Source organism: Geotrypetes seraphini, chromosome 15 (genome assembly GCF_902459505.1).
Source record: "Geotrypetes seraphini chromosome 15, aGeoSer1.1, whole genome shotgun sequence".
Taxonomy (NCBI): domain Eukaryota; kingdom Metazoa; phylum Chordata; class Amphibia; order Gymnophiona; family Dermophiidae; genus Geotrypetes; species Geotrypetes seraphini.
Genome location: NC_047098.1, coordinates 42,411,436 through 42,438,338, shown reverse-complemented (window position 1 = coordinate 42,438,338; position 26,903 = coordinate 42,411,436). Strand labels below are relative to the sequence as shown.

The 26,903-nt window shown below is 42.9% G+C and overlaps 1 protein-coding gene across 9 annotated transcripts in view; it reads left to right on the top strand.

The window, feature by feature from the left end:
* Window positions 1-26,903, top strand: part of TRIM37 (tripartite motif containing 37) — a 290,609-nt gene that overhangs the window by 76,746 nt on the left and 186,960 nt on the right. The window lies entirely within an intron of this gene.

The window sequence follows — 26,903 nt, the reverse complement described above, 5'->3', positions numbered from 1 at the left end:
AGAGAGACCAAGTTCTTGGATGCTGTAGGCAATTGCTTCCTGGAACAACTTGTCAAGGAAAATACTAGAGGAAATGCAATTCTGGACTTAATTCTAAATGGCCTGCGAGGACCAGCACAAGATGTAGAAGGGATGCTGGGAAGCAGCGATCACAATATGATCCGCTTTGATCTGGACGCAGGGGAGAAACATCGGTCCAAAACGACAGCCACGGCACTGAACTTCCGAAAAGGGAATTACGAAGAGATGAGACTCATGATAGGGAAGAAGATTAAGAAGAGGATAAGCACTGTAAAAACGCTAGAGCAAGCTTGGTCCCTTTTTAAGGACACAGTCACCAAGGCGCAAAATCTATATATACCGCGTATCAACAAGGGATCCAAGAGGAAAAAGAACAAAGAACCGGCGTGGCTCACTGTAGAGGTGAAGGAAGCGATCAGAGACAAGAAAACTTCATTTAAGGAATAGAAAAGGTCAAAAACGGATGAAAACTGGAACAAGCACAAACAACATCCACTCAGGTGCCATAAGGCGGTAAAAGAGGCCAAAAGAGACTACGAGGAAAAAATAGCCAAGGAGGCGAAGAACTTCAGGCCGTTCTTTTGATATATTTAGGGGAAACGACCCGCAAAGGAAGTGGTGGGACCGTTGGATGACCATGGAATGAAGGGAGCGCTAAAGGAGGACAAAGTAATCGCTGACAAACTGAACACATTTTTTGCATCTGTATTTACCGAAGAAGATGTACACAGCATACCAAAACCCATCAGGCTAGAGAGGGAGAAGCAGGACACAGCGGCAGGCAGCGAGCGGTAGCGTGGGGGAGCGTGAGGGAGCTCCGCCCACCCCCAGCGCGTCACCGCCAGCGTCACCAGCAGAGCGCCAGACTCCCCCTTAACAGGAGGAGAGCGCGGCGCTTCAATCTTCATCTTCAGCCGGTGCGGGAGGAAGCAGGCCCGGCGAAGACAGCGGCGGGAGAGAGGAGAAGCCGAGAGAGGGAGAAGCAGGACACAGCGGCAGGCAACGAGCGGTAGCGTGGGGGAGCGTGAGGGAGCTCCGCCCACCCCCAGCGCGTCACCGCCAGCGTCACCAGCAGAGCGCCGGACTCCCCCTTAACAGGAGGGGAGCCAACGGCGCACAGCCGTTCGGCGCGCAGCGAAGGCGAGCGGTAAAGGCGCTCGCCTTAGCAAGAGCGCCTTTGCAAAGGAGCCTGCAGAAGGAGCCAGGAAGCTGGGCCGACTAACAGGGAGCCCCAATACGTAAGTTACATTCCGGTTATTGTTCCTTTGTTTACTATTACCTAGCCACACAGCACACACCGAGACAAGCACTCTCAAACAGCTCAACAGCACCAACACAACCAAGACCAACGATCAACAGGAGGAGGACTGCTATCAGGAGGGCAGGACACACACAATTGAGAAGGAGAACAAGACATGAGCGCCCACGGAAGCCAGAAGATGAGCTTTCCAGTCTTCTGCACCGGCTGCAGTATGTATGACTACCTCCCCTCGGGGACTAGGGCATACGTTTGCAGCCGATGCGAGTAGCTGGACAGCCTGAAACTGCAAGTTCGGCTGCTGAAGGGAACTGTGATGGAACTCGAAGAACTCCTTGCCAGGAAGGAGGAAAACTGCATGCAGGAGAAGTTGCTAGGGGAGCCCGATACCAGCGAAGGGATCGTGGAACTAGAAAGATTCATCGAGGAAGCCCACCAGCAACACGTAGAGATCCCAGGGCTGGAAAGCTGTACCCAGGATACCCAGAAAGAAGGCCTGGAAGAGAGGAGAGAAGACACCCATGCAAACACAGAAAAAACCGAAGATGAGGTAGGAGACATCCGCACACCAGGAGGAAGAGAGAGAATGCAGGAAGACGTCCCCCCATCTGAAGAGCCGAAAACAATTTCAAGAGTAGCACTGGAGGAAAAGGACTGGCCCTATACCATAGACGTGGACTTACGTCCCCCAAGAAACCCCCAAATAAAGAAGATGGGGATCATCGTAGGGGACTCCATTATTCGTCACGTGGACAGCCACACCGCAGGAGGAAGAGAGGACAGAGTCGTCACCTGTCTGCCTGGAGCAAGAGTGAAGGACGTGGCCAACAGGATCTCCAGGATCATAGACAGCACAGGGGGAGAGGATACTGCTGTGCTCATCCACGTGGGAACAAATGATGTGAGCGGACGGAAGTATGACAGGGAAGAGATGAAGGGCCAGCTCCGCTCACTTGGAAGACAGCTGAAGATCAGGGAGGTGAAGGTGGCCTTCTCCGAGATCCTCCCAGTACCAAGAGCGGATGGAAAGAGACAAGGGGAATTGCAAGCTATTAACGCCTGGATGAGACGATGTTGCGAAGAAGAAGGCTTTGACTTCGTGCGCAACTGGACGGCGTTCTGGGGAAAAAGCAAGTACTGCAGAAAGGATGGACTACACCTCAACAAGGAAGGAGCAAGAGTTTTGGCAGGAAACATGAAGAAGGCCATCGAGAAGGCTTTAAACTAACAAATAGGGGAAAGCTGACAGTCGACCACCAGTCGATGGCACGGACGACAGGATGCCCCGATGAAGGAGCCATGGGCTACTACTCATACACAGGAGGGGACGACCTGACAGCAAATAAGAAAGACAAGGCAGGAAGGGACAACTCAGACACAGGAGGGGATGACCGCACAGCAAACAAGGGAGACAACACTGGAGCGGTTAGGGATAACGTGAAAGAAACAGTAGGGACAGCAAAGAGTAGAAAGTCCAAAAAGGTAACACGAAGAGAACTCAAATGTATGTATACGAATGCTAGAAGTCTAGGAAACAAAATGGGGGAACTAGAGACAATAGCAAGACATGATAAGTTGGAAATCATTGGCATAACAGAAACATGGTGGAATGAAGAAAACAAATGGGACACCGTACTACAGGGATACAAATTATATAGAAGAGATCGAGTAGGGCAGAAAGGTGGAGGTATTGCCCTATATGTTCAGGAAGGAATAGAATCTGTTGAAGTGGCTACGACGGAAACGAAAGAGAAGCTAGAGTCCCTCTGGGTCAAGATTCCTGGCCAAAACAGCGCAGACACGAAAATTGGCCTTTACTATCGTCCCCCAGGACAGGCGGAGGAAACTGACTCAGAAATGATAGAGGAAATCAAACAAGAATGCAAGACGGGCAATGTAATAATATTGGGAGACTTCAATTTCCCGAGGATAGACTGGAAACTAGGAACCTCCAACTGCGGCAAGGAGGCCAAGTTCCTGGAGGTGCTAGGGGATTGCTTCCTGGAACAAATGGTAAAAGAGCCGACAAGAGGCAACGCCACCCTGGACTTGGTACTAAATGGCCTCATGGGACCGACAAAAGAAGTAGAAGTTACGGTAACGCTGGGGACGAGCAACCACAATGTGATCAACTTTAAGCTTGACATCAGGAATAGAAAACATGCCAAAACCTTAACCAAAACCTTTAACTTTAAAAAGGGCAAATATGATCGCATGAGAGCCATGGTGAAACAACGACTCAAGAAAAAGGTGGACAAACTTGAAATGGTAGACCAGGCATGGTCCCTACTGAAAAATACTATCACAGAAGCACAAAATCTCCACATTCTGAGGATCTCCAAAGAGGGGAGAACAAAAGGTAAGGGAGAACCGGCATGGCTTACCAGACAGGTGAGGGAAGCCATAAAAGAAAAGAAGGACTCTTTCAAAAAATGGAAACACATGAAAACAACCGAAGCATGGAAAAAACATAAAGATGATCAGAAGAAATGTCACAAGGCGGTGAGGGATGCCAAAAAGGACTATGAGGAAAAAATAGCGCAAGAGGCCAAAAACTTCAAACCCTTCTTTAGATACGTGAAAGGGAAAAAACCCGCAAAAGAGGTGGTGGGACCCCTGGAAGAAAAGGGTACATCAAGGAAGATAAACAAATTGCAGACAAACTAAATTCCTTCTTTGCGTCCGTCTTTACGGAGGAGGATACCGCTAAAATACCAGAAGCAGTGAAAGTGTTTAGTGGAGTAATAGAAGACAGCCTCACCACAGTTGAAGTGGAGTTGGACCAGATATACTACCAGATCGACAAACTTAAAAGTGACAAATCCCCTGGACTGGATGGAATTCACCCGAGAGTTTTAAAGGAATTGAAGGTTGAAATCGGAGAGCTATTGCAAAAACTTGCCAATCTGACAATCAGAACTGGACAGATACCAGAGGACTGGAAGATAGCGAATGTCACGCCAATTTTCAAAAAAGGATCGAGAGGGGAACCGGGCAACTACAGACCTGTGAGCCTTACGTCTGTCCCTGGAAAGATGGTTGAAGCACTGATCAAGGATAGCATAGTCCGGCACCTAGATACACACGACTTGATGAAACCCAGTCAACATGGGTTCAGGAAAGGGAAATCATGTTTAACAAATTTACTTCAATTTTTTGAGACCGTGAACAAGCAAATTGATAGTGGAATGCCGGTGGACATAATATATTTGGACTTCCAGAAAGCATTCGACAAAGTTCCACATGAAAGACTTCTCAGGAAACTACAAAGCCATGGAATAGAGGGAGATATACAAAGGTGGATAGGCAAATGGCTGGAAAACAGAAAGCAGAGAGTGGGCATAAATGGGAAGTTCTCAGACTGAGAGAAAGTGACTAGTGGTGTGCCCCAGGGCTCAGTGCTTGGGCCGATCCTATTTAATATTTATATCAATGACCTGGAAGACGGAATATCCAGTGAGATCATTAAGTTTGCAGACGACACAAAGCTATGCCGGGCAATCAGATCGCAGGAGGATAGCGAGGAACTCCAGAGCGACTTGTATCAGTTAGAGAAATGGGCAGAGCAATGGCAGATGAAGTTCAACGTGGAGAAATGCAAAGTAATGCATTTAGGTAGTAAGAATAAGGAACACGAGTATAGAATGTGAGGCGCAACTCTGGGTAAGAGCGAACAAGAAAAGGACCTGGGTGTACTGATAGATAGGACCCTGAAGCCGTCGGCACAATGCGCGGCAGCGGCAAAAAAAGCAAACAGAATGTTAGGCATGATAAAGAAAGGAATCACGAGTAGATCGGAGAAAGTCATAATGCCGCTTTATAGAGCAATGGTCAGACCACACTTGGAATACATTGGTCTCCCAACCTAAAGAAGGATATAAAACTGCTGGAGAGGTTGCAGAGACGAGCAACAAAGTTAATAAGAGGTATGGAGAAATTGGAATATGAGGAACGACTCAAGAAACTGGGACTGTTCTCCCTTGAAGAGGAGGCTGCGAGGGGACATGATCGAGACGTTCAAAATGCTGAAAGGCATCGATAAAATAGTGCAGGAAAATAAATTATTTACATTGTCCAACGCGACACGGACAAGAGGACATGGTTTGAAGCTAAGGGGGGACAAGTCCAGGACAAATGTCAGGAAGTTCTGCTTTACGCAGCGAGTGGTAGATGCCTGGAATGCTCTCCCAAAGGAGGTTATTAAGGAATCCACTGTGCTGGGATTCAAAGGCAAATTAGATGCACATCTCCTTACGAGAGGCATAGAGGGATATGGGTGACTAAAACTACATCAGGTGTATACCTGACTGGGCCTCCGCGTGTGCGGATCGCCGGACTCGATGGACCATGGGTCTGATCCGGAGATGGCAGTTCTTATGTTCTTATGCTGGAAACGAAGACGGAAAGCTGACAGGATTGATGGTCAGTCTAGAGGAGGTATATAGACAGATTGATAGGCTTAAGAGTAATAAATCCCCGGGACCGGATGGCATCCATCCGAGGGTCATCAAGGAACTGAAAGGGACCATAGCTGAACTGCTTCAACTAATAGCCAATCTGTCGATCAAATCGAGAAAGATTTCGGAAGATTGGAAGATGGCGAATGTTACACCGATCTTCAAGAAAGGTTTGAGGGGAGATCCGGGGAACTACAGACCGGTGAGTCTGACCTCGGTACCGGGAAAGATGGTAGAGTCACTGATAAAGGGCAGACAGCATCATTGATCACCTTGACGGACACAGGCTGATGCGGACCAGTCAGCACGGTTTTAGCAAAGGCAGATCGTGTTTGACGAACTTGCTGCACTTCTTTGAGGGAGTAAACAGACAGCTAGACAAGGGCGATCTGGTCGACATTGTATATCTGGATTTTCAGAAGGCGTTCGACAAGGTTCCGCATGAACGACTACTTTGGAAAATTGCAAGCCATGGAATTGAGGGTGAAATACTCACGTGGATTAAAAACTGGCTGGAGCATAGGAAACAGAGAGTGGGGGTAAATGGACAATACTCGGAATGGAAGAGCGTCAACAGTGGGGTGCCGCAGGGCTCAGTGCTTGGACCCGTGCTCTTTAACATCTTTATAAATGATCTGGACATTGGTACGACGAGCGAGGTGATTAAATTTGCGGATGATACAAAGTTATTCAGAGTAGTAAAGACGCAGGGGGATTTCGAAGATCTGCAACGTGGCATAATCAAGCTCGAGGAATGGGCATCGATATGGCAGATGAGGTTCAATGTGGATAAGTGTAAAGCAGTGGTCTCAAACTCAAACCCTTTGCGGGGTCACATTTTCGATTTGTAGGTATTTGGAGGGCCAAGGAAAAAATAGTTAATTTCTTATTAAAGAAATTACAATTTTGCATGAGGTAAAACTCTTTATAGTTTATAAATCTTTCCTTTTGGCTAAGTCATAATAATAATATTGTAATTTATAGCTAAAGAGACATGTGATCAAGAAACTTTATTTTACTTTTGTGATTATCATAAACATACCGAGGGCCTCAAAATAGTACCTGGCGGGCCGCGAGTTTCAGACCACTGGTGTAAAGTAATGCATGTCGGTAACAAAAATTTCATGCACGAATACAGGATGACCGGGGTGGTACTTGGAGAGACCTTCCAGGAAAGGGACTTGGGAGTTCTGATCGACAAGTCGATGAAGCTGTCCACACAATGTGCAGCGGCAGCAAAAAGGGCAAACAGAATGCTAGGAATGATAAAAAAGGGGATCACGAACAGAGAAGGTTATCATGCCGCTGTACCGGCCATGGTATGCCCTCACCTGGAGTACTGCGTCCAGCACTGGTCTCCGTACATGAAGAAGGACACGGTACTACTCGAAAGGGTCCAGAGAAGAGTGACTAAGATGGTTAAGGGGCTGGAGGAGCTGCCGTACAGCGAAAGATTAGAGAAACTGGGCCTCTTCTCCCTCGAACAGAGGAGATTGAGAGGGTACATGATCGAAACATTCAAGGTACTGAAGGGGATAGATTTAGTAGATAAGGACAGGTTGTCCACCCTCTCCAAGGTAGGGAGAACAAGAGGGTACTCTCTAAAGTTGAAAGGGGATAGATTCCGTACAAACGTAAGGAAGTTCTTCTTCACCCAGAGAGTGGTAAAAAGCTGGAACGCTCTTCCAGAGGCTGTTATAGGGGAAAACACCCTCCAAGGATTCAAGACAAAGTTAGACAAGCTTCTGCTGAACAGGAACGTGTGCTGTTGGGGCTAGTCTCAGGGTGCTGGTCTTGGACCAGAGGGCTGCCGTGTGAGCAGACTGCTGGGTATGATGGACCACTGGTCTGACTCAGCAGTGGCAATTCTTATGTTCTTATATTCTTATGTGCGGTGGAGGAGAGGGACGAGAGCCTTGGACTCAACCTCCTCTGAGTCCTCTAGGGTGGGGATCTACAGGAGGTCCAATGCCATTGGAAGAGACCCTTTCCAGAGCTCTCTGAAGGTGAATTGACTAAGCACAGATGTGGGGTTGCCACAGAGCCTAGGAGGACCTGCAGGGTTTCCCTGCCAGGGTCCTTGAAGACTCCTAGTGCAAGGCTTCACCCCAGATTTTGTGAGCCTTATGTGGAATGCCTGTTTGGACTGCCAAGAGTCCTCAGTGTCTTTTTTAGCACTACAGAGACAGTGGTGCAGGAGATCTCCCCTTAGCATGTGCCCTGACAAGACGAGGACACAGAGCTGGACCAGGATGCTCAGTCTGGCTTAGACTGGGAGGATAGAATGTAGACCCCCCCTCCCCATAGTGCGCCAGCTGTTCAAAGCCTCTGCACTCTTGAGCCTTATATCTACTTTACTGCGTGAATTAAAGCTAGATGTTCTTCCAGCCTCCTCATCTCAGTGCTTAATTATAAGTGGCTCAGTTACTCCAATCGCGTTCTTTCCCTCACATCCGGACATCACAAAGCTGAGCATGGACCACTGGGAGTTGCCAAACTGTGCAAGTGGCTAAGACTGTCTAAGCATTACCCTATGGCTCCAGATTTCCAGCATCTGCTTGTTCAGCCAAAGGTAGATTCGCTGGTGGCACAGGTCACAAAATGAATCTTATTGCCGAGTAAAAGTGGTGTGATATTAAAGGATACTCGGGACCGTAAAGTGGATGTGGTCCTCAAGAGACAATTTTGAAGCTTTGGCCCCAGGGATTAAGGTGGCAGCCACGACTCCTTTTGTGACACATGCTTGCCACATCTGACTGTCTCGAGTCCTGGCCTTGGAGGAAAATGAGAATCCTCATATGCTCCTGTCTGAGGTGAATTATATAGCAGATGCTCTGTACTCTGGGTAGGAGATTCAGCCTCTAATGCCACATTGAGCAGGCTTCTCTTTCAGGGGCAGATGCTATTTAGCAAGGGTCTGGATGACCTGATGGCCAATGTTATGGACTGTCACTCTAAGACCTTTTTTGTTGTATACAAAGATCAATAGGCTAATGTAATCTCTACTAAGGTCATTCAATTCAATTCATTATATCAGTGAAACCTTAGAATAGTCGGGTCTAACAGTTTATAGACCTCAGTGGTGTACCCGTGTGAACAGTAGAATTCAACACACACAGTTACTTATACACCAAAATCATCATTGGTCCAAATTATTTTATAAAGTGCTTAATATCTTTAAAGTGCAATCTTTATAAATATATTAAATATAGAGTAGTACTCATCTTTGTGCAAAGAAATGAGACTCGGGGGGGGGGGGGGGGTAACTTCGACATAGAGCTATGTTTCGCCAAACGGCTATATCAAGGAATCCCCCATTAAGTCCGTCAGAGCGATGTCTTCCGCATAAACTGTGATTTAATGAGTAAATCTAGAATCGGTGTACAATTTCAATGGGGACATCATTTTCCATTCTAGGTAAAGCCAATCCAGAAGATGCTCCAAAACCTCAGGAAGGATCTAGTACATACCATGCCATATGATAAAAGCTTGATGATATCTATAAAAGTTTGGAAAAATTGCCCTGCCCGCCGCAATTGGTGTTTTGTAAAGATACTAAAGCTAATCTAGCATTTTTACCCAGCCAAATAAATTTTGTGAGAATGACCCCTGAAAAAAACCCGGCAGCATATTCATTTGGTAGCAAACTACAGGCAAAATCATCATTTTTACTGTTTGAACTCTCCCCCACCATGAGAGATGTAAAGGGTTCCAATGCTCACACATTCTTTGACTTTCAGCAATAAAAAATTTTCATTTACTGTCATTGTGTCTTCCAGTATTTTCTGTATCATAATGCCTAAATATTTTATACCCTCTTCCTTCCAAAGGAATGGGAATGACTCAAATAATCCTTTTGTACAATGTATATTAAGTGCCAAGACCTCCGATTTATTTTATGTCCAGAAAATTTTCCAAATCTTATCAATCAATTCCAGTAAATGTGAAATAATGGATTCAGGATTTTTTAAATGAAGCAAGATATCATCTGCATAAGCAGAGATCTTATACTCCTGACCTGCATAAGGAATTCCGTGTATCTCCTTCACCTGCCATATAGCCAGTATCAAGGGTTCCAGAACAATATCAAAAAGCAAAGGAGACAAGAGACATAAGAACATAAGAAGTTGCCTCCACCGAGATCAGACCAGAGGTCCATCGCGCCCAGCGGTTCGTACCCGCGGCGGCCCATCAGGTCCATGACCTGTCAAGTGTTCCCTGCCCTAAAAAAACCTATCCTTACTTCTATCCGTATCCCTCAATCCCCTTCCTTCAGGAATTTATCCAAACCTTCTTTGAATCCCTGTAGTGTCTTCTGCCCTACCACAACCTCCGGGAGTGCGTTCCATGTGTCCACCACTCTTTGGGTGAAGAAGAACTTCCTGGCATTGGTTCTAAACCTATCCCCTTTCAGTTTCTCCGAGTGCCCCCTTGTACTTGTTGTTCCCCACAGTCTGAAGAATCTGTCCCTGTCTACCTTATCTATGCCTTTCAGGATCTTGAAAGTTTGTATCATGTCTCCTCTAAGTCTCCTCTTTTCCAGGGAGAACAGCCCCAGCTGTTCTAGCCTGTCGGCGTACGAAAGGTTTTCCATACCTCTTACCATTTTCGTCGCTCTTCTCTGGACCCCCTCAAGCAATGCTATGTCCTTCTTGAGGTACGGCGACCAATACTGGACACAGTACTCCAGATGCGGGCGCACCATTGCACGGTACAGAGGCATGATGACTTCCTTTGTCCTGGTCGTGATACCCTTCTTGATGATACCCAGCATTCTGTTTGCTTTCTTTGAGGCTGTCGCGCATTGTGCTGATGCCTTCATTGTTGTATCCACCAGCACACCCAGGTCTCTTTCAAGGGTACTTACCTCTACCAATGTTCCCCCCATTATATAGCTGAACATAGGGTTCTTTTTCCCAACCTTGCATTTCTCTATATTAAAACGCATCTGCCACTTTTTGGCCCACTCTTCCAGCTTCGTTAGGTCACTTTGCAGGTTTTCACAATCTTCCGTGGTTCTAACCCTGCTGCAGAGTTTGGTGTCATCTGCAAATTTGATAACCTCACATTTCGTCCCTGTCTCCAGATCGTTTATAAATATATTGAACAGGAGCGGTTCCAACACCGACCCCTGCGGAACTCCGCTCATGACCCATTGCCAGTCTGAGTATTTGCCCTTCACTCCAACCCTCTGTTTTCTGCCCGCCAACCAGTGTTTAATCCATCGGTATACATCCCCCTCCACTCCATGGTTCCACAGCTTCTTAAGCAGCCGTTCATGGGGTACCTTGTCGAAAGCTTTTTGGAAGTCGAGGTAAATGATGTCTACGGGTTCCCCTTTGTCTATCTGGCTGTTTATTCCCTCAAAGAAGTGTAGTAAGTTTGTGAGGCAAGACCTTCCCTTGCAGAAGCCATGTTGGCTCTCCCTCAGCTGCCCATTTTTTTCCATGTGCTCGCAGATGCTGTCCTTAATCAGTGCTTCCATCATCTTACCCGGAACCGAAGTCAAGCTCACCGGCCTGTAGTTTCCTGGGTCACCTCTTGATCTTTTCTTAAAGATAGGCGTGACATTTGCTATTTTCCAGTCCTCGGGGATCTCCCCAGTTTTCAATGATAGATTACATATTTGCCGGAGTGTTCCGCTATTTCCTTTCTCAGTTCTTTTAGTACCCTTGGGTGGATTCCATTCGGGCCCGGTGATTTGTCGCTTTTTAATCTATCTATCTGTCGTAGGACGTCCTCATGGCTTACTTCTATTCGCTCCAGCTTTTCATCTAGATCCCCCCTGTCTTAACTCCCCTCTCTAGACAAAAACACTGAGAAAGTATTATTAATATATAATCTGGCAGAAGGGGAGCTATACAAGGTTTGAATCATTTGTATAAATTCAGATCCTATACCAAACCAATCCATTGCTTGATACATGAAAATCCACTCCACATGATCAAAGGCCTTCTCTGCATCCAGAGAGACAGAGAAAGCCGGATCATTCATATTTTTTGACAAATTTAGCATATGAAATGCCAATCTAGTGTTATCAGATGAATGTCTGTGAGCAACAAAACCAGTCTGGTGCAAACCAATCGTATAAGGAAGAGCTTTGGCTAATCTTAGAGCCAATAACTTAGCCAAAAGTTTTCCATCCACATTGATTAACGAGATAGACCTGTAGTTCGAAACCAACATGGGATCTCTATTTGGCTTTGGCAGAACTATGATTAGAGATTCAGCCTTAGTACCTAAAATACAACCTTAAGTTAGTTGTGACTGATATAAATTTTAAAAGATGGGGTAGAAGTGTATTTTGAAATGATTTGTGAAACTCCACCATGAATCCATCACCACCTGGAGCGGATCCAGTTCTGAGGGACTTCAATGTTGTCTGAAGTTCTTGAAGTGATATAGGAGCATCAAGATTCCTTTTCATATGCTCGGGAAGTTTTGGTCCCTGAATCCGTTTTAAAAATTCCAAACCTTGAACTTCTTTATCTGAATAAAACTTGGAAGAGTATAAAGCTTTATAATATTTCAAAAATTGTTGTAAAATATTTCCAATTTGAGATTGGGTTTCCCCCTTCTCATCTTTAATAGCCACTATCTTAACTTTTTTTTTTTAATCTTTAAGGTAATTAGCTATCACTCTTCTCATTTTATTCGAGTTTCCATAATATTTGTATTTAGCTTTCAAGAGGGCCTGTAAAATAGAGTATTCCCATCTTGAGGCCAATTGCAACTCCAAAATCTGAATAATTTGTTCCAGATTAGAAAATTTCAATTTTTAACACTTTCCGAGCAAATGCCGAAAAATAAATTATTTGCCCTCTCATCATAGCCTTAAAAGCATCCCAAATAATTTCTAACAAGACTTCCTCTGAGATATTAAGCTGAAAATATTCAACTATTTTATTTTTAATTTCCTCATTAAAACTTGATTCTGCAAGTGATGTATTATTGAATCTCCATACAGGTCTAATACAATCTGTTTCATTTAACTGATACTTTATCCAAATACCTGCATGATCCATCAGAAGGATCGGATCTATATATTAGCTTTTATAACCTGGTGTGTTAAGTTATCTGAAACAAAAACATAATTGATTTTTGAGAATGATTGGTGAACTTGGGAACAAAAAGAAAACTCCCGAGCATTAAAATGAAACAACCTCCAAATATCTTTTAATCCACAGGAGTTCACCAAATTATCTAATCCTAGAGACTTGAGTTGTTTACTAGGTTACTTGTCTAACAATGGGTCCATGACAGCATTGAAGTAACCAGCCACAATTAAATTAGTTGAAGCCAATGTCAGAATCATTTGTTGGAGTTTCTTTAAAAAATCAGCCTGATTATTATTAGGGACATATACGTTAATAAGCTTCAGGGCATCTTTTCCTGAGATCATATCAATATGAATCCATCTTCCCAGTGGGTCAGCAGTAGCCTTACCAAATACAGCAGGGCATTTCCTATTGACCAGGATAGCCACACCAGCTTTCTTTCCCAAAAAAGCAACGTTTCAACCATCCTACCTCCAACTTACTGGCTTCGGATGAGGAAAGATGTGTCTCCTGCAAGAAATAAACATCAGCCTCCTGTTGTTTCAAAAAATTCAATATTTTTTTTTCCTTTTTATAGGGTGATTAAGCCCATTTACATTTAATGAATAGAGTTTCATAGCCATTGTCTTGGACAAATATATAATATAACAAAATCAAATAATCCCAGAAAAATCTCCACTCACATCCGTAACCCTTTCCCACCCCAAACTCAACCCTCCCACCTGAATAAATCCTTCATAGTGAACTTAGACTCGTGTGATCAGACCTTACCCACCCTCCTCTCCCCTCCTGCCTTCCTTTAACTAATATAAATGACAATGAACCTTAATATATATATGTTATATCTTATAAATATATCAAATCATTAAAAAATAAAATAATCATGCCCCAGTAAAATAAATCCATAACCATTACTATAACATTAATTACGTGCTTAAACCACCCTTAAAAATAATAAATTAAGGAATTGATAATCTTAAATAAGCAATTAATTAAAGATCAAAATAGGAGCACAATATTCCATAAGGGATATACTAAAATCCTGTTATCAAATATTCATCATGCCCATAGCCTCCCACCATTTTACTTCACACTCACCTCATTCAGAATTCCTCATTCATACTTTAATTATAAGATTTTCATCATTCACTCAATCCCAGACCATATCTTATTTACATCACCCCCATTCAAAGTAAAACTATCATGCAATCTCCCATTTTATTCCTCAAAATAAAATAAAGCAAATAAAAATACCCATATGGAATGAAAGACCTGGACTTAACAAACCGTAACTATGAACCCACTTTTCCGGTGAGCAATTTCAGATTATACTGCAGCTCAAGGTATTATGTTTCCCTATATAAGCCTTCATGAAGATTTCCAAGCCCACAGCTAAAGAGGAAGAAAACAAAACCTTAACCATCAGACTGAACACATCCCAAAAGGCTCATGATGTCACTAATCAAGGCCTCATCCAGGATACCCCAATCCATCTTGATATTTTTCCTGACATGGATAGCATCTTAACATCTTCACAGGATCCAAACTGCCGCAACTTGTCTTGTACCACTAGCCAGCATTTTCCTTTTTCCACCATAACCAACACCATATTCACCCACATCCACATTGTTAAGGTGCAGCCTTGTGCCATCCGTTAAGCACAGTAGTAATAAATCATCTTTCTCCTGGTCTTTCTGAGCAAAGGATCGTCCTCCTAATTTTTCCCAGCAAATAATCTTTTTTCTGCCTCCAAAAACCTTGATTGCAGAATTCTTTATATTTCTTTCCAGTGGCAATCATGCTGATCGTATTATTCGTAAGAAAAAGCAGCAGCTATTGCCGGAACACAGACTCAAAGTTGATACTGCTTTACATGGTTACTTGTTAATTTCCCTTAAGAGGAAGTTATTTCATACAGTCATTAGGATTCATGTAAACCACCAGAGGGCACTACTCTTTGCAAAGTAGAGTAAAACATATAATACCTCCTCTTGAGTACTTTCTTAATTTCACTCTGAAAGGCAAGGAAACTTCCTAAGCACCCATTATCGAATCATTTCCAGGCTCCATCCCATATGGTTAGTAAATTCTTAAAACTTATACTTTCCATTAACTTCAATGTTTTAAAGTAATAATCACAGTAAAGTCATTAAAGTAATTTTTGATGGCATATTTGAATGATCACTTGTTAGCATTATAGTTAAGGCATTATGGAATCTTGAGCTTAACTGCTACTCCATGACCTGCTGCTGCTGTTCAATATATTCTTTTAAAGCTTCATAAGTTTCAAACTGAAGTGTTTTGTTGTTTAAAGTAACCCTCATTGTTGAGGGGTAAAAGAGCCCATACCTGGCTCCTAGCTGTTTTAGCTGTGGCCTTAAGGCCAACATTTGCTTTCTTTGGTCAGCTGTGTGTTTTGCAAAATCTGGGACTACTGAAAGTTTCCTCTTGCCTTTTTAAAAATTTCTTCTCTTTAGCAGCACGTAATATTTCAAAAACCTGATTAAACATTAGTACTCTGAAAATAAGAGGACGTAGACCGCTAATCTTAGATGTTTTTCCTGGGATCCGATGTGCCCGCTCCATCTCAAATGCAGCCGAGAAATTCAAATCCAACAGTTTTGGTATAAAATTTTCTACAAATTTAACTGGATCCGACCCGTCGGCCTCTTCTTGTAAACCTAGTACCCAAATATTGTTCCTTCTAAAACGATTACTTAAATCTTCCAAATCCTTGTTTAATTGTACAACTTTTTTATGATCTTTACTGCAGTCATTTACTTTTCCTTCCAGACCTGTCATCCTTTGCTCCACAGAGTCCATCCGAGTCATGCATACAGCCAGTTGTTGTGAAATATTAGCAATCTCTTCCTTCATACTTGCCACCTTAGTATTAGTATCTGATATGAGGGTCTTCATGCTATTTAGCTCAGCCATCACAGTTTCTAAAACTTCTGATGAGAATTCTGAAGGCAAAGGGACCTTTGATGAGTGGGAGGATCTGTTTTCGACCGTTTCCTTCCACCAGACCCTCCAAAAACAGCCTCTATCTTTTGTTGCCGAGTTGATGCCATTTGAGAAGTTATTTTTCAGAAATATCCTTTAATTTTATACTAGCAATCACAGGGAGGAGAAGAGCTCAGTGATCAGACATCCGACCTCGTCTGTGCCTAAGCGACGCCCCAGTTAGATTTCTTTTCCATCAATGACATTTTTATGTTCTTGTCCAATCAATCATATTATCCCGGCTAGACTATTACAATGCTATTTATTTCAGCATCACAAAGATCTGTCCCCAAATGTTACAATTGATTCAGAATACCGCTGCAAGTTGATCTTTGGGAAAAGCAAATTTGACTTCTTTGCTTCTGAGCCTTCATTGGCTCTCGGTTTATCTCAGGATTCAATTCAAATGAGCATGCATCACTTTCAAAATTTTATATAGTATTTTTATTCCTCTTGTTCCCCTGCTATAGAACATTTACAGATTTTCCTATGCAAGAGGCATTCAACAATTCAAACTCTCCCTCCCTTCCAGGAAAGAACATAAGCAATGCCTCTGCTGGGTCAGACCTGAGGTCCATCCTGCCCAGCAGTCCGCTCACGCGGCGGCCCAACAGGTCCAGGACCTGAGCAGTAATCCTCTATTTATACCCTTCTATTCCCTTTTCCAGCAGAAAAATGTCCAATCCTCTCTTAAATCCCAATACTGTATTCTGCCCTATAACGTCCTCTGGAAGCGCATTCCAAGTGTCCACCACACGTTGGGTAAAGAAGAACTTCCTGGCATTTGTATTGAATCTGTCCCCTTTCAACTTTTCCGAATGGCCTCTTGTTCTTTTATTTTTTGAAAGTTTGAAGAATCTGTCCCTCTCTACTCTCTCTATGCCCCTCATGATCTTATAAGTCTCTATCATATCCCCTCTAAGTCTCCTCTTCTCCAGGGAAAAGAGACCCAGTTTCTCCAATCTCTCAGCGTATGAAAGGTTTTCCATCCCTTTTATCAGACGTGTCGCTCTTCTCTGAACTCTCTCGAGTAACGCCATATCCTTCTTAAGGTATGGCGACCAAAACTGGACACAGTATTCCAGGTGTGGGCGCACCATCGCCAGATACAGTGGCAGGATAACTTCTTTCGTCCTGGCTGTAATACCCTTCTTGTAATACCTAGCATTCTATTCGCTCTCTTAGCGGCCGCTGCGCACTGTGCAGTCGGCTTCATTGACCTGTCCACCATTACCCCCAAGTCCCTCTCTTGGGTACTCTCATTCAATGACATCCCTCCCATCGTATAGTTGTACCTCTGGTTTCTGCTTCCCACATGCAATACTTTACATTTCTCAACGTTGAACTTCATTTGCCATTTTGTCGCCCATTCTCCTAGTTTGTTCAAGTCCCTTTGCAATTCCTCACAGTCCTCTTTAGTCCGAGCTTCCCTAAATAGTTTGGTGTCATCTGCAAATTTTATTATCTCACACTTCGTCCCTGTTTCTAGATCATTTATGAATATATTAAATAACAGCGGCCCGAGCACCGAGCCCTGCGGAACACCACTCGTGACCCTCCTCCAGTCAGAGTAGTGTCCCTTCAACCCTACCCTTTGTTTCCTACCTGCCAACCAGTTTCTGATCCATCTATGTACGTCTCCGTCCACCCCGTGGTTCTTCAGTTTCCGGAGTAATCGTTCATGGGGCACCTTGTCAAAGGCTTTTTGGAAATCAAGGTATATGATGTCTATGGGGTCACCTCTGTCCATCTGTTTGTTAATTCCTTCAAAGAAGTGTAGTAAGTTGGTTAGGCACGATCTCCCCCTGCAGAAACCATGTTGGCTGGTTATAAGAAGTTTGTTTCTTTCCAAGTGATCATCGATGCTTTCTTTTATCAGTGCTTCCGCCATTTTTCCGGGAACCGAGGTCAGACTCACTGGTCTGTAGTTTCCCGGGTCACCTCTTGATCCCTTTTTAAAGATGGGCGTGATGTTGGCCGTCTTCCAATCCTCCGGGATCTCGCCTGTTTTCAGGGATAGATTGCATATTTGCTGCAGTAGTTCTGCTATCTCCTCCTTTAGTTCCTTCAGAACCCTTGGATGGATTCCGTCCGGACCTGGAGATTTGTCTATTTTTAGTTTATCTATCTGCCTGCGCACATCTTCAAGGCTCACTTCCATGAATGTTAATTTTTCTGCTTGATTTCCATTGAAGAATTGCTCAGGTTCCGGTATGTTGGTTGTGTCTTCGTTTGTAAATACAGACGAAAAGAACATGTTCAGTCTTTCCGCGACTTCTTTCTCCTCCTTCACTACTCCCTTCCTGACTCCATCATTCAGCGGTCCCACCTCCTCCCTAGCTGGCTGTTTCCCTTTAACATATCTGAAGAACGGTTTGAAATTACGAGTCTCCCTGGCTAACTTCTCTTCATACTCTCTTTTAGCTTTTCGAACCACACGGTGACATTCTTTTTGATACTTCCTGTGCTCTATCCAGTTTCCTTCAGTTTTGTCCTTTTTCCATCTCCTGAATGAATTTTTCTTATTACTTATCACTTCCTTCACTATTTTAGTCATCCATATCGGGTCCTTTATTCGACTCTTTTTGCTCCCCTTTCTGAATCTGGGGATGTAAAGATTTTGCGCCTCGCTCACCATGTCCTTGAAAAAAGACCAGGCCTGTTCTACCATCCTCCATTTCTTGGAAGTGTTCCTAAGTTTATCCATTGCTTCATAGTTTCCTTTTCTGAAGTTAAAAGTTGTCACCATGGTTCTCTTTCCTTTTGGTATTCCTGCTTCAACCTTGAACTTGATCATGTTATGGTCACTGTTTCCCAACGGTCCCACTACTTCCACTTCCTTTGCTGGTCCCATTAATCCATTTAGGATTAGATCCAAAGTGGCATTTCCTCTCGTCGGTTCTCTAACAAGCAATCTTGTGTAGGAATTAAAGAAGTCAAGAACTTTAGCCATTCTTTAGCTTTCAAATTTTCTCAACTATAGAATGAACTCCCTTTAATTTTAAGAAGCCCTAGTCCTTTTCAATTCTTCCGCAATCTTTAAAAAAATTTTTATTTGCTAAACACTTTGAAAATTAATCCTGTTGTAACTCTTGTTTTTCTTTCAGTTTTTCTTTCTTAATTATTGTTAACCGAGTTGAGTTTCCTTTGGTTGATGACCCGGTATATAAAGCTAAGCTTTAGTTTAGTTTAGGCTTCTTTGTGACTCTGTACAGCGCTGCATACATCTGGTAGTGCTATAGAAATAATAATAATAATTACATCGGCAAGCTAAGTCTTTGAGTTACAAGCCGTGTCCTGTAGGGCAGTGGTTCCCAACCCTGTCCTGGAGGAACACCAGGCCAATCGGGTTTTCAGGCTAGCCCTAATGAATATGCATGAAGCAAATTTGCATGCCTATCACTTCCATCATATGCAAATCTCTCTCATGCATATTCATTAGGGCTAGCCTGAAAACCCGATTGGCCTGGTGTTCCTCCAGGACAGGGTTGGGAATCACTGCTGTAGGGAGCCATTCCTTAAGATTACGGAAGCAGGGTTTTCCCTACGCATGATTCTGTCCTTCTTACTAAAAGTAATCTCTGCTTTCCACATCAATCAGGAAGTCTTTACCTGCTTTTCACCCTACGGAGTCTAAGAAAAAGGATAAAGCTTTTCTGGTATCTCAACTTTACTAATGAGTTTTATATATTGGATCACCTTTTTCTTCTGCCTAGTCAGATTATGAAAGGGAGGCCAATATCTTAAGGCCTTGATTGCCAGATGGATTAAAATGGTCATTTACTCTGCGTATGTGGGCTTTGGTAAACAACCACCGATCGCATTGAGAGTTCACTCTGCTAGAGGGGTTGCTGCCTCTTTGGTGGATACTAGGGCTGTCTCACCTGAGGAAATCTGTAGTGTGGCTAAATGGTCTACCCTTCATACATTTACCAGGTCCTATAGAGTAGATGTAGGAGCCAGGAAAGATGCCACTTTTCTGTCCTCTGCGTTGAAGGAAGGCTCAGTGAGCCCGCCCTAGACTCGGGAGACTGCTTTGGTATGTCCCTGCTTTCAGGATTACTAGACACATTCCACTAGAAAGAAAAATTAGGTTCTTACCATGATAATCTTTCTTGTAGATGTGTTTAATAGTCCTGAAGCCCTGTCCTTTAAAGGGGCTTCACCTGCCTTAGGATCAGTCTAGATTTGGAGTCTTCTCTGTCTCTCAGATAAGCTGGAAAAAAATGCAAGAAAGTACAGTCTGTCTCGATAGCAAGACATGCAAGTAGCTACGAGCTCTATATAATATTAATGCTGGTTGCATATAGTTTTGATATCTGTTTTGATCAGTTACTTGATATATTTGCTACAGAACAGAATTGTAGTGTCGTGGATTTTTTTTCCTGTGTCCCTCCTTCCAGTTATGTCTGTCATTACAGTGCTGCTTGATTGCTTTTGTACAAACTGAGGAGACAGGAGCATCTTCCTAAGAAGGAGGCGGAGTTCAAAGAAGATTGACTTCATTCTGCAAGCAACTTGCGGGTTTAGATGCATAATCCTATGGTTAAGAGCTACTAGACACATCTACAAGAAAGAAGATTATCAAGGTAAGAACCTAAATATTTATTTTCTAGATCAAAAGTCCAAAAACTGTTAAGATAGACTTAGAATCTGTTTGCCTTTTTGAATCTTGCTAGGTACTTATGACCTGGATTGTTGGAAATAGAATACCGGGTTTTATAGGCCTTTGATCTAACTTTGCATGGGAAGTCTTATTTTTCTGTATTTAGTATACCAAACAGCATTACTCTTTATTTAGTGTTATCAATGAATAAAACATATCAGTATAATAATGATGGTGATAATAAAATAATAAAGTTTTGTAAGATATAAGAAAGAAGAGGAGGGTAAATCCTTCAAGCCTTGAAGATCTTATATTGTTGCCATGATCTAACTGAAGATCAGAAAACAGATAATTTTGAACATGTTCACTATTTAATATTTCCCAGAGCAGAAAAGGATTGTACATCCACAAGAATATGATGTAATGCACTGGTTCTCAAATCTGTTTTGGGGGACCACCAGCCAGTCAGTTTTTCAGAATATCCCTCATGAATATGCTTGAGAAAGATTTACTTGCCTGTCACCTCTGTTATATGCAAATCTTTCTCTCATGCATATTCACGAGGGATATCTTGAAAACCCAACTGGCTGGTGGTCCTCCAGGACAGATTTTTACTACTGATATATTAGATATTGAGGGGAAAAGCGTGAAACTCCAATCCTGGGCCCTCTCTGTACAAATAAAGCTGAATGAGTCCAAAACAAAACTACTCTGGCTTGGCCCAAAATTAGATCAGTTACCCACGCTCATTCCACTACCTTCTGGTCCCACACTGCAGAATTATCAAGCAAAGTTTTGGGCATCATTATTGACTCTATACTTTCCTTTAATGATCATCTCAACTCTCTGGTAAAAAAATGTTTTTTTTAGTCTTCACATGTTGAGAAAAGTGAGATCCTGCTTCTGCCACCATTTTGCTGTCCTTGTACAATCAATCATTCTTTCCAGACTGGATTATTGTAATTCCATCTATCTAAGTCTAACCAAGAAAAATCTTCAAAGACTTCAGCGGATCCAGAACACTGCGGCTAGGTTGATCTTCGCAAAAAGCAAATTCGATCATGTTTCCCCGCTTCTGTCAAAACTTCACTGGCTTCCGGTGATTTCTAGGATTCACTTTAAATGTACTTGCCTAATTTTCAAGATCCTACATGGCATTCTTCCTCCCCTAATCCCACTATCCTGGAATTCTTCGAGACCTGACACTACCAGATCCGCCCACATACTCAAACTATCTTTCCCCTCATTAAAAGGTGTCATGTATGCAGGTAAATTAGGGAAATCCCTTTTCTTCAAATTCACTGAGCTTTGGCATAACCTCTGCGGAACCTAGGCTCATTCCAATTATTCCGAAAGCATTTGAAAACCTGGCTTTTCTCCAAAACGTAAAGCTATCTATTTAAAATGTAAAGCTAGCTATTCTCTTCATAACCTCTAATTTCTTATGTCCTTCCCTCATTTATTTAATTACCTGTAAACCGTGTCGAGCTCTATCTTTATGGAGATGATGCGGTATACAAACTTAAGGTTTAGTTTAGTTTAAACACTTGAAATCAAGCTAATTCTTTAGGTTATTAATCCTAAATGATGACTGCCATGATTTGAACTTTGGACCCACTTTCCTAGAGATTTTCCTTCATGTGCACAAATATTCACCCTTCCTTTCATTACATTACATCACATTTATAGACTGCAACTTACCACCTCTACCTCAAAGAATAAAACAGCCCAGGAATAAATGGGTCACAGTAGGCTCAGGAAGACTGCGACATATAACACAGAAACATCCACCTTCACTAATATTACCTCTACAGAATTCCTTCGCTCCACTAGTGCACTGCGATACTCAGGAAAACAGAAGGGAGGGGGGACTTGAACCAAAGAAGGAAACTCAAGAGAACAAGAGCACCCTAAGTACAAATAAAAAAGCCAAAAACAGAAAACTATTACTGTTGGGGGATTCCATCATCAGAGGCATTAACCTTGGAACACAGGGCGAGGAGATCAAAATAGTGAAATGTCTTCCAGGATCCTCAGCTACCAGGAGTTCCAGGCAAATACTGACTATAATTAAGGAAGAAACTAAGGATTTTAACACTGATGTTGTTATCCATCTGGGAACAAATGACCTGGCCAACAACTCCACACTTGCAGCACAGAAAGCTTTTCGGGAGCTTGGTGAGGGCGTGAAACCTTTTGTAAAGACTTTAGCTTTTTCTGAAATACTGCCTGCATATGGAAAAGGAGAGCAAAGAGTGAAAAACACAGAGGACTTTAATAGATGGCTCAGAGCCTGGTGTCATCAAGAAGGCTTCAGGTACATAGGAGGATGGGGAAATACATGGAAGGACAAGAAGCTATATTACAGCAGGAAATACATGGAAGGACAAGAAGCTATATTACAGCAGGAAAAAGAAACCTTGCAGAGAAATTTAGACAATATTTTTCTAGGCATTTAAACTAGAAGGTGGGGGTGGTGTATGTACGAAGGACAATTATAGAGACCACCCCCGGCAAAAGAAAAGATGTGATAGTAGTAAAGGCTGCAACATAAGCAATATCAGCAACTCATTTCTTAGTATTGCAACGGAAAGTGAAACGACACAAAAATCCATACGAAAAAGGAGATTATCGCTGAAAAATAGCTGGAAAGCGATGACCACAAATGCTCGCAGTCTAAGCAACAAAGTTCATGATCTGCAAGCCCTGATATTAGAGGCAGATCTAGATATTGTTGCTATCACAGAGACATGGTTCAGTGAATCACATGGATGGGATGCAAACATACCGGGATATAATCTTTTTAGGAAGGACAGAGATGGTCATAAAGGTGGAGGAGTAGCTCTCTATGTAAAGATCAATATCCAAGCGACCGAAATGCAAGGGACCTGGGGAGAGGAAGAAGCGATATGGATTGCTCTGAAAAGAGAAGATGGAACTTCTATCTACGTGGGTGTAGTCTACAGACCTCCGACTCAATCGCAGCAAATTGATAAGGATCTGATTGTGGATATCCAAAAGTTTGGAAGGAAAGAGGAGGTTCTGCTGTTGGGAGATTTCAACCTGCCGGATGCGGACTGGAATGTTCCGTCTGCGGAATCGGAAAAAGTAGGGAGATTGTGGATGCCTTTCAAGAGGCTCTGCTCAGACAAATGGTGACGGAACCCACAAGGGAAAAAGCGATATTGGATCTGGTCCTCACAAATGGAGAGAGTATCTCTAATGTTCGAGTGGGTGCTCACCTGGGTAGTAGCGATCATCAAACGGTTTGGTTTGATATAACGGCTAAAGTGGAGAGCGGCCGCACGATACTTAAAGTCCTAGATTTCAAACGTACGGACTTTAATGCAATGGGAAAGTACCTGAAGAAAGAGCTGTTAGGATGGGAGGACATAAGAGAAGTGGAAAGACAGTGGTCTAAGCTGAAAGGAGCGATAAAAATGTCTACGGACCTTTATGTGAAGAAAATCAATAAAAACAAGAGAAAAAGGAAGCCGATATGGTTCTCCAACCTAGTGGCTGAGAAAATAAAGGCGAAAGAGTTGGCGTTCATGAAATATAAAAAAACCCAAGAAGAGGAGAGCAGAAAGGACTACAGGGTGAAACTGAAAGAAGCCAAGAGAGAGATACGTTTGGCGAAGGCACAGGCGGAAGAACAAATGGCTAAAAATGTAAAAAAGGGAGATAAAAATTTTTTCAGATATATTAGTGAAAGGAGGAAGATAAAAAATGGAATTGCTAGGCTAAAAGATGCTGGGAACAAATATGTGGAGAGTGATGAGGAGAAAGCAAATGTGCTAAACAAATACTTCTGTTCTGTGTTCACAGAAGAAAATCCTGGAGAAGGACCGAGATTGTCTGACAAAGTTACACGAGAAAATGGAGTAGATTCTGCGCCGTTCACGGAGGAGGGTGTTTATGAGCAACTTGAAAAACTGAAGGTGGACAAAGCGATGGGACCAGACGGGATCCATCCCAGGATACTAAGGGAGCTCAGAGAGGTTCTGGCGAATCCTATTAAAGACTTGTTCAACAAATCTCTGGAGACGGGAGTGATTCCTGGGGATTGGAGGAGAGCGGATGTGGTCCCTATTCATAAAAGTGGTCACAGGGATGAAGCAGGAAACTACAGGCCGGTGAGCCTCACTTCAGTTGTTGGAAAAATAATGGAAGTGTTGCTGAAAGAAAGGATAGTGTATTTCCTTGAATCTAATGGGTTACAGGATCCGAGGCAACATGGCTTTACAAAAGGTAAATCGTGCCAAACGAACCTGATTGAATTTTTTGATTGGGTGACCAGAGAGCTGGATCGAGGACATATGCTAGATGTAATTTACTTGGATTTCAGCAAAGCCTTTGATACAGTTCCTCATAGGAGACTGTTGAACAAACTTGAAGGGCTGAAGTTAGGACCCAAAGTGGTGAACTGGGTCAGAAACTGGCTGTTGGACAGACGCCAGTGGGTGGTGGTTAATGGAAGTCGCTCGAAGGAAGGAAAGGTGACTAGTGGAGTCCCTCAGGGTTCGGTGCTGGGGCCAATCCTGTTCAATATGTATGTAAGTGACATTGCTGAAGGGTTAGAAGGAAAAGTGTGCCTTTTTGCAGATGATACCAAGATTTGTAACAGAGTAGACACCGAAGAGGGAGTGGAAAATATGAAAAAGGATCTGCAAAAGTTAGAGGAATGGTCTAATGCCTGGCAACTAAAATTCAATGCAAAGAAATGCAGAGTAATGCATTTGGGGATTAATAATAGGAAGGAACCGTATATGCTGGGAGGAGAGAAGCTGATATGCACGGACGGGGAGAGGGACCTTGGGGTGATAGTGTCCGAAGATCTAAAGGCGAAAAAACAGTGTGACAAGGCAGTGGCTGCTGCCAGAAGGATTCTGGGCAGTATAAAGAGAGGCGTAGTCAGTAGAAGGAAGAAGGTGTTGATGCCCCAGTACAAGTCATTGGTGAGGCCCCACTTGGAGTATTGTGTTCAGTTTTGGAGACCGTATCTGGCGAAAGACGTAAGAAGACTTGAGGCGGTCCAGAGGAGGGCAACGAAAATGATAGGAGGCTTGCGCCAGAAGACGTATGAGGAGAGACTGGAAGCCCTGAATAAGTATACCCTAGAAGAAAGGAGGGACAGGGGAGATATGATTCAGACGTTCAAATACTTAAAGGGTATTAACGTAGAACAAAATCTTTTCCAGAGAAAGGAAAATGGTAAAAACCAGAGGACATAATTTGAGGTTGAGGGGTGGTAGATTCAGGGGCAATGTTAGGAAATTCTACTTTACGGAGAGGGTGGTGGATGCCTGGAATGCGCTCCCGAGAGAGGTGGTGGAGAGTAAAACTGTGACTGAGTTCAAAGAAGCGTGGGATGAACACAGAAGATTTAGAATCAGAAAATAATATTAAAGATTGAACTAGGCCTGTTACTGGGCAGACTTGTACGGTCTGCGTCTGTTTATGGCCGTTTGGAGGAGGATGGGCAGGGGAGGGCTTCAATGGCTGGGAGGGTGTAGATGGGCTGGAGTAAGTCTTAACAGTGATTTCGGCAGTTGGAACCCAAGCATAGTACCGGGTAAAGCTTTGGATTCTCGCCCAGAAATAGCTAAGAAGAAAAAAAAAAAAAAAAAATTTAAATTGAATCAGGTTGGGCAGACTGGATGGACCATTCGGGTCTTTATCTGCCGTCATCTACTATGTTACTATATGCAAAACCTCATGGATCAATGTGATTCACAAAAGACAAAAAACTGGACATTTCCAGTGAACTACAGAATAATCATTAATCATTTTAGTTCTCTAAAAATTTTGTGAATAAGAATGATTTTAATAACTTTCTGAAATGTGTATAAGAGCAAGACCTTCCAAATAAAAAATGCGTAATTCTATGTCCCAACTAGCTTCCTGAAAAGCAAGCAAGCATTACTGGAACTTGTTATAGATACAACCTCAAACTGGTGGAGCAACAAATAAAGCAGTATTACATAATGGGCAATTCGGTGTAAATAAAGTAAATAATTCTAATAGATACTCTGGCGCTTGACCATGCAAGACTTTATAACAGTGCTCCCAGTTTAAACCTCATACGAGCTTCAAATGGGAGCCAATGGAGCCTTCTATAATAAGATATATGTTCTGGGTTTTTTGGTTTATTTTTGGATTGAAAATCAGATGCACTGCAACATTCTGTACTCTTTGAAGTCTAATTATATTTGTACAGTGTCCAGCAATGTAAACAGCATTACAATAATCCAGGGTACTAAGTATCAAGGACTGAACAAGCAGTCTAAACGCCATAGGTTCAAAGTATGACTTGATAGTCCGCAGTTTCCATAGAATGAAAAAGCATTTTTTCACTAATGCCGAAGTAAATGATTTCTTCATTAAATTTCTGTCCAAGCATACTCCCAGGATCTTGATTTCGGATTCAATACGATAACTAAGCCCACCCAATGTTAGCTGACTCTCATCCATCTTTTTAGGGGAGGCAAAGAAGA